The 14,448-nt window shown below is 45.9% G+C and overlaps 1 protein-coding gene across 2 annotated transcripts in view; it reads right to left on the reverse strand.

Annotated features, from left to right (window-relative positions):
* PRDM11 (PR/SET domain 11) overlaps positions 1–14,006 on the reverse strand; it is a 56,023-nt gene extending 42,017 nt beyond the window's left edge. For both annotated transcript variants that reach the window (XM_056850851.1, XM_056850850.1), the window contains exon 1: positions 13,959–14,006. The gene's annotated coding sequence lies outside the window, so the exon portion shown is untranslated. The remainder of the gene's footprint in view (positions 1–13,958) is intronic.
* Between the last annotated feature and the right edge of the window lie 442 nt (positions 14,007–14,448).

Genomic DNA, 14,448 nt, shown 5'->3' on the forward strand with positions numbered 1-14,448 from the left:
GAGGAATCAGCCTCAGGCAGCAAAATGCCTTGAGCCACCACTGCTTGTTCTGTTGATGTCTGCAGCAATCTTTACATGTTTGTGTCTTTGGAATAACTACATGGAATAGAACTATGGAAGGGATGTAGAATATTGTCCCATGAGAAACATCTTCCCTAGCAATACACCTACAGAAGCTCCATATTCCCAACAGCCCCCCACCCCCACTCTTTTATTCATCTCCCCATATTCAATACTCTTGTCTCTTGTTTATTCAAATCATCTGGCTCTGAATGTTTTTTTTAAAAGATTTATATCCAACAAATCTTAGTCTCATTAAAAGCAGCGCTATCCCCAGATAACAACAAAACACTTTTTCCAGGGCCAACAGCTACTATAGCAGGTTTGTTGGCAGGTGAGTCTCTGCTGTAAAGCCAGCGGTCCAGGTAGAGCTTCTGCAGGTGGTAAGGGACACCTGGTGGAAAAAAAATGTTTCATAGTTGGCATGTTTCTACAGTAAAATTCCTGTACTCCTGGCTAAATTCACAAACAAAATTGCGCTAAACGGCTCCAAAATTATCAGGCCTTTCCCCCTGAAGCACTAGTCAGAGCCGAGAACAAAAGAATGAACCACACCAAACATTATGTGTTTGCACTGGGCATTCACAGTCACTCACCTGTTCTGCTCTGGTAACTGCGCCAGAACCTCTAAAGACAAAGCAGCTACTCTAAGTCAGAAGAGAGTTCTTGATACCCAAAACAGTTAAACATACTGTGTAAGCAAAGAAGCTAATTTTTCATGTCTCATGGGATAGTAACTGTGGACATTTTGCAAGGAACAATTATACTAGTTATCATCTATATTTCTGCTTTTATAGATCACTGAAAGAAACTGAAGTATTAAACTAAGTGGCAGCTTTGATGTGTGCTTCTTTTATTTATTAAAATATTTATATATCACACCTTTCCCCCAAGGGAGCTTAAAAATTACAATGGAGAAACATATAGAATAGCCCCAAACACCTCCCCACCCAAAGATGCCTGCATACTATTTAGCACATAAAGTAGCCCTGCAGAGCCTCTAGAGATGCCCCCATCCCATTCCACAAAGTGGAAGCAACAATGGAAAAAAGCACAGGCTTCAGCAGGGGAACAGCCAGAAGGTGGCATCATGAGTACCACAGTTGGCTTACAAGGAACAAATGGTCCTTTACAGATGTGGGTCCTAAGATATAGGACCTAAGCCATGGGGGAGGGGGCTTCAAGAATCATAACCAGTACCATTACAGACAGGCAGCTGATGCAGCTATTTTAAAGCAGGCAAGATATGTTCCCATCAGCTAGCCCCAAAAATAGTCAAGCAGCCACAGACTAAGCCAAATGCAGTTTCCAGGTTATCTTCAAGTGCAGCACAAGGCATAGCACATTGCAGTAATTCTGCTTTAAGGTTGCAGAAGCAAGGATCAGTGTGGCCAGATCGGCTGACTTTAAGGAGAATCAGTGTACCGAAGGCATGCTTGTCCATTTCTTTGTATGATGACAACAGCCAGGATGTGCAACTACTGATTAACAGCATGGTGTGCATTCTTAAACTCTTTGCCAGAGTTCAAAACTGGCTAGTGGCAGCCCACGCCTGAATCATAGTACATCTGACCCAGGTGGACAGATTTTGCAGCTTCAGGTGCTAATCTATTTGCTAATTCCCATTTGACCTTCTCACTGGCCTAACTAAGCATCTTACCTGGAGTCCTGCCATGCACTCCACAGGGAGTCACTACTGTGTATAAATTTCTAGATGTAATTCAAGTTGCTGACTTTGTAAACATACAAAGTCACGTCTTATTTGCATTCTGGGAGACTGAGAAACCTACCGGTAGCTACTTTTAACAATTTTAAATGCTGAGGGACTGCAGAATTGCCAGGACAGAGATCATTCTTGGAAGTAAGACACAGTGATATGTTAATTCTCTCACATCTTGATTGTGAGTATCTTCATGTGGGCCTCCATGCCTTGTTACACTGCTTTTAATCAAGATTTTACTCTGCCTCATTACAATACCCAATTTTGGAAAGGAAAAATTATGCCAATTTAGAATATGTCTGCATATGCTGTTTATAAATGCACACCTAATGGTTTTGCTTCATCATTTATACACAGTGAAATTGTACTGCAGCTACATTGTGCAAAAGTGCCCAGACAACTGTTGTTCATCCTTATATAAAGAAATATTGTGTGTGTAAAGTGCCATCAAGTTGCAGCCAACTTATGGTGACCACACACACACACACACACACACACACACACAAACACACCCTTCAAGGGGCTTTCAAGGCAAGTTAGAAGAAGAGGTGGTTTGCCCTAGCCTTCATAATTCTTGAATAGATTTATTATGCAGCTGCATTTGGAAAACTCTGGATGGTTTTGGTTGCTGAACCTCATAAAGCATTTTGTAGGGTTGGCTAGCCTGATTTCATCAGATCTCAGAAGCTATGCATGGTCGACCCTGGCAAGTATTTGGATGGGAGCCCTCCAAGGAATACCAGGGTTGTGATGCAGAGACAGGCAATGGCAAACCGCTTCTGAATGTCTCTTGTCTTGAAAACTCCACCAGAGTCATCATAAGTCAAGTGTGACCTGACAGCAAAATCATCATCATCATCATCATCTTAAAGACCAATAGCAATTCTCAGGTATAAGCTTTTCAGAGGCAAATCTCCATTTGTCAGATACCAAATATTCAATAAACACAGCTACCATGGCTATTCAATATTATGACCAAAAATATTTATTATAATATTATGACAAAACATTATACTTAATAAAATATTATGACAAAATATACTTTTTGCCATAATATTGAAGATACCAAATATTGTCAGATATCTGACAAAGGGAGCTTTGACTCTCAACAGCTTATACCCTGGAAATCTTGTTGATCTTTAACGGGCTACTGGACTAGAACCTTGCTATTTTCACATATCATTTCTAGTGATGTGTCAGCAAGTGTCCTTCTTTCCCTGAAAATTATGTTATTTTTGATGTTTTGTTTTTTAACCTAGTGGGAAAAACACTTTTTCTTCCCAATTTTTCCCCCAGATTTAAGCAGGTGGCTTGTACAAGCTCTAAGGCCTTATCTATGTTGGAAGAAATCACTAGAGATGGGGGGAGCATGTAGAAGATAGTGTTGTTGTACTGGTTATATCTGAGTTTCTATAAGATTGGAAAGAATTCTAAGCATTCTACTGATGCACAGTAGCAAGATTCCCATACATATAGTGGAAATATTCATGCTGCAGAATTTTATACCAGAAACTGTATGCCAGCACTGGCATATTAGGTTGTGCATACGGTGCTATTTATTTAGGGTTGCCAACCTCCAGGTTCTGGCTGGAGATCTCCTGCTATTACAACTGATCTCCAGCTGATAGAGACCAGTTCACCGGGAGAAAATGGCCGCTTTGGCAATTGGACTCTATGGCACTGAAGTCCCTTCCCTCCTCAAACTCCACCCTCCTCAGGCTCTGCCCCAAAAACCTCCTGCCGGTGGTGAAGATGGACCTGGCAACCCTATATTTATTCCTTTACTACCAACAAGTCCTTTCTTAATTATACTGTAATGTTGGATTGTGTATTTACTGTCAAACACTGATGACATGTCACCAGCATAACAACTACTGTCAAAGAATGAGTGTGCATGTGAAACCTTAATCAGATATTACATATTTTGTCCATAGATCCTCTCACCCTTAATTGCACTAGAAAATGCTTCGAAATTGCAAGTACAGTAATGTGCATTCAGAAATTAATCCAAAATCCACCCCTTTTTGTTCTTTGATGCAAGTAATCCAATTATGTTTACCAAAAATGGTCAAAAATCTCAGGAAACCATTCTCCCCTGAAAATTCATTATTGCAGAGCCTTGCTGACCTGTTTTCCCAGCTGCATGAGGTGAAGTCAGTAGAAAGAACAGTGAGGGGAGGGAGCAACTCAGCTGCTTTGGGTATTGTCGAAAGGTATGCTATAAATATTTAAAATAAATAAATAGAACAGATGTTCTCACTACACAGAATCATACCATGGGCGGTTTTACATACAGCATTTCCACTTTCCACCAGTTATTGCGCAGACATTCTTGACTGTGTAATACATAAGCCAGTCCTATTTGCTTGCATGCTATTCCATTTTTGTTTGTTTTTCTATTTCTATCCCGCCCTTTCCAGACCAAGGTCCGGCTCAGGACGGCTAACAACCACATTCAACAATTTTAAAATCATATATTACATAGAAATTATAGTTAAAACCATCAATTCCATAGAGTTCTTAAAAACCTTATAACAGTAACAGGAGACCAGTCAAAGAGGGAGGACAGAAAGGGAAGACAAAAGGAACGCACAGAGGGTCCTCAGGGCAAGGAAAAGATAAGGAATAAGAAGTAAATATGGATGGGGTAGATGGATAGGAAGGCCTGCTAAGATGGAACCATCGCTGTTCTCAACCATAAGCCTGGTGGAACAACTCAGTCTTACAGGTCCTGTGGAATTGTGCCAAGTCCCACAGGGCCCGGGTCTCATATAATAGAGAGTTCCACCAGGCCGGGGCCAGAGCCAAAAAGGCTCTGGCTCTGATTGAGAACTGCCGGATGCTTCTATGGCCAGGGACCACGAGTAAGTTTTACAAGCTGAGCATAATGCTCTTTGGGGAGTTGTATCGGGAGAGGCGGTCCTGCAGGTACAATGCTCCCAGACCATTTAGGGCTTTAAAGGTCAGTACCAAAACCTTGAACCTGATCCAGTACTCAACCTGGAGCCAGTGCAGCTAGTGAAGCTCCAGCTGTATATAGGTTCTCCGTGCGGTCCCCATAAGGACCTGCACCACCATATTCTGAACCAGCTATAGTATCTGGAGCAGTCTCAAGGGTAGCCCTGAGAAGAGTGAGTTACAGTAATCTAATCTGGAAGTGACTGTTGCATAGATCACTGTGGCTAGGTCAGGGTGAGACAGGAAAGGTGCCAGCTGCTTAGCCTGAAGAAGGTGGAAAAATACCACCCTGGCTACATTTGTGACCTGTGCCTCCATTGAAAGGGAGGTATCCAGAATCACACCCAGGCTCCTGACAGTCAATGCTAGTGTTAGTTGTACACCATTACAAGTGTCGGGAGCTCGTGTCTCAAACCCGGGTCTCCCCAGCACAGCCACAAAACCTCGGTCTTCAATGGATTCAGTTTCATCCGACTCTGTTTCAACCACTTCACTACAGCCTCCAGACACCTGGCCAGTGTATCTGGGGTGGTATCCGGCTAGCCGCCCATCAACAGATACAGCTGGGAGTCATCTGCATATTGATTAGAACATAGTTCGAAACTCTGGACTAGCTGGGAGAGGGGGCGAATATAGATGTTAAATAACATTGGGGAGAGGACTGCCCACTGAGGGACTCCACGTAACAAAGGATATTGTGGTGACATCCTCTCCCCATGCGCTACCTTCTGTCCCCGATCTTGGAAACATGAGACCAGCCGTTGAAGGGCTGTCCAATGTATACCGGTATCGGCGAGGTGGTTGGTCAACAGGTCATAATCGATTGTATAGAACGCTGCTGTCAGATCAAGTAATAACAGCAGCGCCAACCCACCTCGATCCAGCTGTCTACAGAGATTGTCTGTGATGGCGACCAGTGCCGTCTCCTTCCCATGACCAGGTCGGAAGCCAGATTGAAATAGGCCCAGAGCCACTGTACCTTCCAGGAAAGCCTGGAGCCGTCATCTACCAGCACATCTAACGAGTCACCAGGAGGTATCGGATCCTGCAGAGCATTCTGGAAACCAATTGGAACCATAAGTCTCCATGGGTGAGCATAAACCAGCTAGCCACCTGTGCAGGGAGAGGCTAAGAAACCCAAATGGGCCTTCAGAGCAAAGTGGTCTGACTACACCACTCTATCTGTAGAGACCAGACCCACATCTATCCCCATGCCAAAGATCAAATCCATTGTGCGATCTGCTTGATGCATGGGACCTGATACAACGAGAAAGTCCTAGTGTCGCCATGGAAGACCCTAAGTCCGCAGCCTGCGAGGAAGAGGCTGTACCTATAGACGTTGGAAGTCTCCTAGAACTATCAGCCTGGAGAACTCCAAGGCTCAGCCCAACACTGCCTCTAACAGGTTTGACAGGGTATCTGCTAGCATGCTAGGCAGCCAGTACACCAGCCAGATAGCCAAACTCTTTTCAGCATCCCACACCACACTAACATAATCAATACCGGAGATCTTTGGGGCACAGAGTGCCCTGAAAGAGCATTGCAACCTCCCAAATGAACATTGGCCCCAGACCTTTGAGACCGGAAAACCTGGGTGAGCCAGTTCTTTCAAGGCAACTGTCTCACCTTCCCTTACCCAGGTCTCGGTCACGCTTACCAGGTCCACTTCATGAGCTGCAAAGTGGCACTGCAGCGTTGCTGTCTTATTATTAATGGACCTAGCATTCACAACATCAGTGTCGGAGAAGGGTTCAAACTCCTTACCCAACCACCATTGTATCTTGGGATGGGTCAAAGGTCCCTTCCTTTATACCACCTTCTCCAACAGCCATACCTCCCACGCTCCCCAGTCACTGGGATCCCTAACCCAATGCTGGCCTCCTGTATATGGGCAGGATCCATCTCCATCCCTCTGTTGTTACGTCAAACAGAGGGGTCTCCTTTATTGGGGAAAATTAGCTGGAGACTGGTAGAGCTTTGCAAGAGGTTGGCATGGGGATCTTTGAACCAAATTTTATGGGCATAAGCGCATCAGTGGAAAAGGTTCCAATAAAGACGCTTTTTATAAATTTAAAGGGTTTTTTTTATTAAAAATGATCAAATCCATGTACACATTCACAGGAAAATACACAAATCCCAATAAACACAGAGCTAGGAAAGCAAAGGTATGAGGGGGTGGACTCAAGAATGAGAGGTTCCCAAGGAGAAATATATTTATCATTCTGGGGAGCGAGGTCCAGATAGAGGCAGCTGTGTGGAGACGAGTAAGGACCAGTGCTACTCATAAGGAAAGCGAAGGAAAACTGTACATGCAAGTTCAGTCATTCACGTTTGGATCCAAGGAAACACTATCAAATTGCTGTGGCAAACGGGGTGATATTTATACCCAAAAGAGGAGTTGGAGGTATGGTTCCACTGTGCCTGACAGTATCTGGTAATAGCCTGTCATTGCCAGTGGACAAATGGTTTGATTGCTCTTGATGAGATTATGAGTAGGAAGGAGAAAAGAACAAGAGATGAGGTAGATTAGAAACAATACCTAGGTACTTTTGGCTAAGTACCCCTGAGCATTGGCTATAGAGTTTGAGATGAAGGCGAAGTCTGGGAAACTATCTGCCAGGTGAATCAGAGGGCTTGGCTAGCAACTTGATGCATTTATTTGTGTCCATCCTGATCCTCTAAATGGAGTTCTGCCTCTGATGAGATTAGAAAGGTGTGCCCTACCTGCCACATGAGAGAGCTAAAGAAATGCTGAAGAAGTCTGTCTTTTGTCTTTTTGTTTCCAAGTTACACCAGATGTTCTCCCAAGGGGAAACATGGGGGGTTAACGCACTTTGTATTCCCAGCGATGTATTAAGAGTTTGAAAATGTTATAAAAAACAGCGCTTTAAAAGGATTTTTGGATGCCACGGCTAAAAAATGGTTGCAAGACGTCTTCACAGCTAAAGGGGCCAAACAAAGTGCGAACAGTATTTTTTATAACGTTTTCAAACTCTTAATACATCGCTGGGAATACACAGAAAGTGCGAACAGTATTTTTTATAACATTTTCAAACTCTTAATACATCGCTGGGAATACAAATGCGGTAACCCCCATAGTAAACAAGCCTGAACTTCCCAGTCGGCTCTGTAGCTTGGCACACAAGATGGATGCCAGGAGACCCCTTTTGTCTCTGGCTATACAGCAGTGTTCCATCCCTGTACACTTGCTCGCCCACCTTGCACGGCGTACCAGGGTAGCCATGGGCTGTCAGGATACCACAGAGCTGTAGACCAGTCACCCACATCAACACAGTATTCAGATTTCAGCACATCTTAATTTTCTGCTCTGTGCCATGTTTGCTTGTAGGGCAAGCTTTCTGTTGGATATGTCCTAATGCGGGCCATGCAGACTAATAAGGAGAAACAAGTGACAGAGACTACAATCTCCCCCTCATGACAGGCAGAATGCCTTCAGGGAGAAGCAAATGTGCTGACTGTTTCCTCTGGAAGACAGACAGGGTAGCTCAAGCAGAATACACATGGAGGGAGGAGGGACACGCCCACAAATACTCCTCCCACACACACACATCAACTAAAGGTAGGGTAGGGTAAAACCAATTGAGGCATGAGAAGTGAGACGGGAGAAAAATGCTCAGATTTACCAAGCAACAAATCCCTGACCTTCCACGCCATATTTATTTAAAATTAAACTGTGTAGAAGCCACAAGAATTCTAAGGAAGGTAAATCTCACTGAAAAATCAAGTCACGTCTCCAGAAGATGATTTCTCTGTGTCTACCTTGCAAGTGAGAGTTTTAATTGACTATAAAGGGGGGACCCTTTGTATTTTTGTCATTTCACCCCAATTGGATGGAAGGGGAAAATATGTGTTTTCCATTGAAAGCAATGGAAAATGCAATACAAAGAATCTGAGCAGAAGCCATTAGCTATAATAACTAAAGTAACAAAATTATAAACTGAGTAACATTTCTGTGCACATTCCTGGTAAGTTGTCCATCAGATTTCCCAGCATTGTTGTGCTCTTTCGAGTTTAAGGAGGAGATAGGATTTTATGTGTTGTTAAAAAAAAAACTCTACTTCGTCTGGACTTCTGCTTCTTCTTAAATATGCAATAGTGTTAAAATGGCAAAGAAAGTAGCCAGACTGGTTTGAAATTGGCCAGGTGGCAGCCCTAATGCATATTATAGGCATATTATAGGCCTCCTGCATGCTTTCCCCCACTCCTCGCCCTGGGTTGTACGTTAAGAACAATCCCCAAGTTTGTGATTCCCAGCTGAGACCTGCTCTACTCCATTTTCTCACCTCATGCTCTGCTTTCCAGCTCAGACCTGCAAGCTATCCTCAACGGGGCCCTTTACATTTCCTTTCCAAATTCATTTTGAAGCATGATCAAATTGAGTGATACAGGGAAAACATGTATCAAAACACAACACAGCTGGACGCATTACTTGAAAAATTACTGAATAAAGTCACACTTCATAAGCTAGAATGGCAATAACAAAGTTTAGAATATAAGTAACTCAAGCTGTGTACACTTCTAAATAGTGCAGGAGCGTAGCCCTGTATACAATTAGGCAACCTAACAAAGTCTCACTAGAGACACTGTATTCTGCACACTCCTGTTCAGCTCCTTGGAAACTCGATACATCAATTTGTTAAGAGCTGCAGGCAAGTTTTCCTATTTCAGCCACCGTTGTGCAACGAAATGTAAACTTCATGAGTTGGTCACACATGTTTATTTAACTTACACAACATACATCAAGGCTCCCTTACCGTCCCATGAACACCGTGTCCATTTACTCATGTGCTCAAAGTAGGCCAAAATCACTGACTATAAACAATGAATAAAGCCATAATTCTGAGATATAACAAGTATAATGTAATATGGTAGAACTATTTGTATGACCAAAAAACAGCCAACTTAATTACATAATTAAGTTTGAACAATTGTCAGAAGATATTTAACACTTGCTTGATGTTTGGATGGTTTATTTTTATTGTATAATTAGAGCCTTAAAATTATGGGGTTAAAGGGACAATGTATTCAAAGCACGCACAGGAAATTCTACAAAATTGTAATTTTGGATATCACAATCATATTCTTTGCAACCTTGGATAAATCAATTCCTTAATCACTTTCAAGATCTTGGAAACACCAATTATATAATTAATTACAACAACACCCAAGAGTGTATGTTCCCTTCCCAGAGTCATGGCTTATACGAGACAATGCTAATAACAAATTCAAGCATGTTACACATGAAGTCCTAGCTGAAGAAGAGTTGGTTTTTATATGCTGACTTTCTCTACCACTTAAAGAAGAATCAAACCAGCTTACAATCACCTTCCCTTCCCCACAACAGACACCCTGTGAGGTAGGTGGGGCTGAGAGAGCTCTAAAAGAGCTGTTACTAGCCCACGGTCACCCAGCTGGCTTCATGTGGAGGAATGGGAAAACCAACCTGGTTCACCAGATTAGCGTCTGCCACTCATGTGGAGGAGTGGGGAATCAAACCCAGTTCTCCAGATTAGAGTCTGCCGTTCCAAACCACCGTTCTTAACCACTACACCATGCTGGCCCTCGCTGGCTGAAGAAACCTAAATAACAATTTCTGGGTTCTGCCTTTTTGTTATTTTTTTTGTAAGAATGCTTACATTAATATAGTACTCTTGTGGTAAGACATTCGGCTTGAGTGACTAAAGCAACACGTAAGCCTTTCAATCCTATGCATGCCAACTTGAAACTAAATTCTGCTAGGGCTTCTGTTTTATGGTATTAGGCTACAATTCAAGTTAGGACAGGGGCCTAAGCATTCCCATCGGCAAGCAGTTTTCCAGGCTACTATATCTGGGCACACAGCCTAATACAGATTTGTATTTACCTGCAAAGCTTCTATAGGGTCTGTGCAAGTCAGAGTAACAGCAACATGTGCGTACAAGGCACTGACAGTCTTAGCTAAGGGGCAACTGGGGAAGCTGTCCCAGGACTGGTGCTTGAAGGGGGGGGGGGTGTTGCTGTGCAACGGCCCTGGCTGCTATTGCTGCAACAGCAACTCAAGAGCAGATGGTGAGGGACAGAGGCTGTGGGGGCAACAGTAGGGTTGGGTGGCCATATAGCTAGGTCGTGCTGCACAGCCACCCACTCTCATGGCTGGCCAGAGCAGAGCATGAGGGAGAGCAGGAGTTGATGGAAGGATGCTGTTCCTGCCCACTCACTTGCCAGCCTGTCTCATTCAGCCAGTTTCAACCCAGGTAGTGGAGCAAGAGACCCACAGTGCACAGCTGCCCTTATCCTCTCATTGCTGGCTGGCACCTACAGATCCCTGCACCAAACACAAATGAGGGGGCGCTGGTAGTGCAACAATCCTATCCACATGTACACCTGGGAATAAGCACCAGAGCAGGGCTTACTTCCAAGTACACACATGAACACATGAAGCTGTCATACTGAATCAGACCCTTGGTCCATTAAAGTCAGTGCTGTCTATTCAGACCGGCAGCGGCTCTCAGGCAGAGGTCTTTCTCTTTCTGAGGGGGAGAGCATCTTGCAGAGACGGTGATTCCCTTCCAGTTCCTTGGGATAGGCAGGAATCACCCGTCTCTGCAAGATACTCTCCTTACCTCAGAGAAGAAAGGACCTTCACGGTAAGTACCCAGGGTTCCCTTCGAGTCACCTACTCGCCTAGTCCCTTTAACTGGAGATGCCAGGGGTTGAACCTGGGACCTTCTGCATGCCAAGCAGCTCTACCACTGAGCTACACCCCCTCCCCAAGTAAACAAGTATAGGATTGTGATGTAAGAAACGTATACTGGACAATTAGCAGTGTTTCTCAAAATTAAGATGAAGCTTTCCCCCCCCCTCCACAATTACTGATCAGATACTTGATCCAAGCGCAGACTACAAGACCTACAGGACTTTGTGTGTACAATTCTATTCTCGATCTGCTTCAAACTAAGCTTACCCACAAGTTAAAGTCTGCAGTTTTTTATTTTGCTATATTTTAACCCCACAGTTCTTCCAAGCAGCTCAAGGTTTACAAGGTTCTCCTCTCCTCCATTTAATCCTCCACACCCCTGTGAGTTGGATCTGCTTTATACTTGAGCTGGGAAGAGGTAGTAGACTGCTAAATTTGTAGAATAGATTGTATTAAGTTTGTAGAATAAATTGTATTAACTAAAGTTGCAAGTAGAAGACTGTGTGTGTGTACACACATGATATTGGAATGCTCTCCATTGTTAACAGTTCAATATAAATAGGAAGCCAGTGCAGCAAGGGGGATAAGTGCCCCCCCCCCAATTAGTTTTCTAGGTGAAGAGGCAAGCAAAGCAGGAATTCATATGAGCACTCCAAGATGGTGCAATCTATTCTTCCAGCTCATTCCCCAGTCATAAATAAACCAGGCTTTGGTTGGGCTGAAGGAGAGTTTCCGGCACAGGATCTCCCAAGGAACTTTCATGGGGGGATTTGAATCCAGGCCTCATGTTCCTAGTTTACGCTAGTATTCTCACTATACCACATTGATTCTCAGTTTGGAATGAAGCCAAATTCTTCCAGGCTGCAATCCAAGACACACAGGAGTTGGACCCATTGATTTCAAAGGGGCTTACTCCTAATCAATCCGTTAGCTCATTTATTTATTTGTTTAACCCACACATCATAGCAATCGCTGCAAGTGCAAATGATTACAACTTAAAAAGAGAAGTTTCATAAATAAGCAATAGGACCTAAACAAATGCAAGGTTTATTCATTTTTATTGGTGGGGGTAATATGTAAAGGTCACGAGGATCCTCGTATTGTTTGCCGGCTACCTTAACAGATGTGTTCTCTTTAAAAAGTTGACGTTCAGACCACAACGACACGGGGAAACAACCCTCCTTGGACACCCACCCGTAAAGACGAAATCCTCAGCTCCACATATAATCTTGTCCAAAACAATTCTTTCGTCCCGGACGCCCGGCCCTGAGATCGCCTCTACGGCTGAAGCCTAGCCACATTTACTCCTAAGTAAGCCCCATAGTGTGCCCGCCCCTACCCCGGGGCTAAGCTGATTGCCCACTCAACATCTTGCAGATAATTCACAGTGGGTAGCCGTGTTAGTCTGTCTGCAGTAGCAGAAAAGGGCAAGAGTCCAGTAGCACCTTAAAGACTAACAAACATATTTTCTGGCAGGGTAGGAGCTTTCGTGAGCCACAGCTCACTTCTTCAGATAACAAAGCTCATACCCTGCCAGAAAATATTTGTGTTAGTCTTTAAGGTGCTCCTGGACTCTTGCCCTTTTCTACTGCTGCAGACAGACTAACAGAAAGTCTGCAGACAGACTTCTACCACTGCAGACAGAAAGCTCCTACCCTGACCAGAAAATATTGTTGTTAGTCTTTAAGGTGCTCCTGGACTCTGTCCCTTTTCTACTACTGCAGACAGACTAACAGAAAGATGCAGACAGACTTCTACTACTGCAGACAGAAAGCTCACACCCTACCAGAAAATATTTGTGTTAGTCTTAAGGTGCTCCTGGACTCTGGCCCTTTTCTACTACTGCAGACCGACTTCTGCTACTGCAGACAGAAAGCTCACACCCTACCAGAAAATATTTGTGTTAGTCTTTAAAGTGCTCCTGGACTCTTGCTCTTTTCAACATCTTGCACACTGCCTCTCTCTTCTCCCCGCCCCCCCCTCAGGCGGCACTTCCCTAAGTCACTCCCGCCTCTATACGTTCCATCCCCGAACCCTCGCCCGCCCTCCTCAGCCGCCGATTGGGCCGCGGCCGCGTCACTCTCCGGATAGAGCGTAACAACTCGAGGAGGAGGGGAGGAAAGAAAGAAGGGGGGGGGAAACGCAGCCGCGGAGAGGGAGGAGAGAGGGGGGGGGCAGAGCGAGGGGAGGCGGCGAGAGGAGGGTGGCCGGAAGGGGCCGGCCGAGCCCAACGCTCGCCCGAGCGGGGGGGGGGGGAGGAAAGGAGGGAAGCGCGAGGCGGCCACTTACCTGCCTGCCTGGCCGCGCCCTCTGCTGCTTGGGGAGAACTGCGGGGAGAGCCCCCCCCCTCCTCCTTCGTCCCCCCCTGGACTCCTCCGCCCCTCACCGCAGCGCCCCCCCACACACACACACACCGCAGGCCCGCGCGCGCTGGCCGCCTCGCTCTCTCTCGCCTGCCTCCCCCCCCCTCCGCGCCGCGCCGCCATTTTCGTGGCCACCTTGGCTACCGAAAGGCTGACTCACCTCAGCGCTGCGGGGCCCTGGCGCCTCGTCCGGGGGAGGCCCCGCTTTCCCCGCTTCTTCGCCGCCGCCGTGCCCCCCCCCTCCTGCTCGGGCGCCGGCCCGGCCAGCCCAGCCTGGCCCGCTAGTCCCAGGCGAGGACGAGTCCCCGGCCGGGCTGGGTGGAAGAGGCAGCTGCGGCGGCGGCTCCCTCCCTCCCGGCCGTGACCACCATCTTATTAGCACAGGAAATGACATGGCGAACGGAAGAGAGGGGCGTTCGGGGGCCGAGCCCGGGGACCCCCCGAACCGGGGGGAGGAGGAGGAGGAGGGAAGCGACGCGGGCTCGCAGGCCCAGCCTCTGCTCCAGAAGGGAATCCCCCACCTCCCACCCCTAATGCCCCCGGCTGGGCCCTAGAGCGCCCCCCCCCTCGCTCGCCAGCCAGCCGCCCTTGGCAGCCAAAACAGCCCCGCTTCCCTCCGCGCCATACTCCGTGGGTTCCCTGCATTGCCA

The sequence above is a fragment of the Euleptes europaea genome, chromosome 6 (assembly GCF_029931775.1).
Source record: "Euleptes europaea isolate rEulEur1 chromosome 6, rEulEur1.hap1, whole genome shotgun sequence".
NCBI lineage: Eukaryota > Metazoa > Chordata > Lepidosauria > Squamata > Sphaerodactylidae > Euleptes > Euleptes europaea.